The sequence below is a fragment of the Lynx canadensis genome, chromosome C1 (assembly GCF_007474595.2).
Source record: "Lynx canadensis isolate LIC74 chromosome C1, mLynCan4.pri.v2, whole genome shotgun sequence".
NCBI lineage: Eukaryota > Metazoa > Chordata > Mammalia > Carnivora > Felidae > Lynx > Lynx canadensis.
Window position 1 is genome coordinate 15888666 of NC_044310.1, and position 1912 is coordinate 15890577.

Below are 1912 nucleotides of genomic sequence, written 5' to 3' on the forward strand. Positions count from 1 at the left end.
ACAGCTGGGAGGGGCCTCCAGAGGCCATCCTGGCCAGGCCCCCGCCTTAGGGCCCGCGCCGCTTTAAGCCCTCCAGGACAGATGGGCCCTATTTTTATTTTTTTATTTATTTTTTTTTTTGCAATGACCAGGAGGGCCCTATTTTTAAAATGAGACTGGGGTGGATGTTTTCCAGTGTTCCTTGTTGTTTTTCTAGTGTTTAATTATGCTGAGAGTCAGGGAGTTCTCAGCTGCCCCTGATATAACTCCCATCGGCCATGATCAGCATCAATCACTTCTCTTTCTTCACTGGCTCAGCAAACATTTATTGAGTCTCCCCAGAGTGTTGTTCCCTTCCAGTGACCCATTCTTGAGCCTAACTGTCTTTCCTTCCCCGCGGCAGTCAGCGATCCAGTGTCGAGTACCTACTACCTGATGAGCTGGCCAGAACCTGAGATTCTTCAGCCGGCAAATCTCAGTACCTGTGTGCCCCCGACCCATCCCTGGTCCTTAGGGGGCATCCAGTACATATGTGCTAAGGAAAGGCTCCGTCTGTCATTGCTTTCTCTCAAACATTGAAAATACAGTTTTACTTTATATTTTGAAAAATTTTCAAACTTACTGAAAACTCACAAGACAACGAACACCCAAGTCGTCTTCATCCAAATCCACAATTTATTAACGCTTTTGCTACATTTATCACCACACACACACACACACACACACTCTGATTATTATTTGGAGAGGAAGTCGCAGACAGCACTATCTTTTCCCTTGAACACTTGGGCGTGTATCGCCCACATGCCAGGTGAACGGGGACATTTTCTTTTCTTTTTTTTTAATTCAAATTTCAGATATTTATTAATCAGTGTAAACCCTAACACAAACACTGATGTGAGTTCAGAGGAGAAATATTTCCTGGATAACTGGAAAATTTTGTACGGAGGGCTTCTGGGAGACCTTCATTCTAAGCGGCTTGAGAGCGAGACATTTCATTTACAAGTCTGGAACTTTCTTCCTTCATTGTGCTGTAATCTACAATCGGTGAGTAGAGCTCGTGTTGATCATTGGGACCCAGTCAGTTCTGGGTTATTCTTCCTACCCTAACTGACATCTGGATTGGACCATGTCAGGGGCTGCTGTCGTACCTCCTGCTCCAATAAATATGAAGAGGGGGATCGAGCTTGGATGCTTCTTGGCCTGACCGAGGATCTGTTGTAACATGGCTATGGCAGAGGCCTCCGGGCCAGGAGAAGGAAAGATCAAATCTGCAAGGCCTGGCACTAAGTAGTCCCTACCCCAAGGATGAACAGATATCCCGGACATTTTCTTACGCATCCACACTACGATGACCCAAGTACAGGACATTCGGCAACGGCGGAGTCTGATCATGTAATGTGCATTTCACCGACTGCCCCTCCGATGTTCCTCTTGGCAACTCTTCGGGTGCTGGAACCAACCCAGGAGCAAGCATGGCTTTTCGTCCTCAGGGGTCTTCGGTTTCCTTCAGCTGGGAACAATTCTTCAGCGTTTGTCTTTTGTGAGATGGACATTTTTTTTTTTAAGTGAATTCATTTATTCTGAGAGGAAGAGAGCCTGCAATCAGGGGAGGAGCAGAGAGAGAGGGAGAGAGAGAGAATCCCAAGCAGACTCCAAACTGTCAGTGGTGAGCCCGACGCAGGGCTCGATCCCACGAAACGTGAGATCATGACCCGAGCCAAAGTCAAGAGATGGACGTTAACCAACCGAGCCACCCAGGCGCCCCTATGAGATGGTCGTTTTCGAAGAGCTCAGCCACGTTGTTCCGGAGAAGGTTCTTAGTCTGATGTTTCTGAAGGATCAGACCCAGGATTATAAAGCGCTATAACACGGAAGCGTCTGTGGGCCCTGCTCAGCCGGCAGCCACTGAGGGTGAAAGGCCTTTTTGCCCTGG

The 1912-nt window shown here is 47.9% G+C and overlaps 1 pseudogene; it reads right to left on the bottom strand.

Annotated features, from left to right (window-relative positions):
* Positions 1 to 648: 648 nt before the first annotated feature.
* On the bottom strand, positions 649 to 1568 carry LOC115521756 (annotated as a pseudogene).
* Between the last annotated feature and the right edge of the window lie 344 nt (positions 1569 to 1912).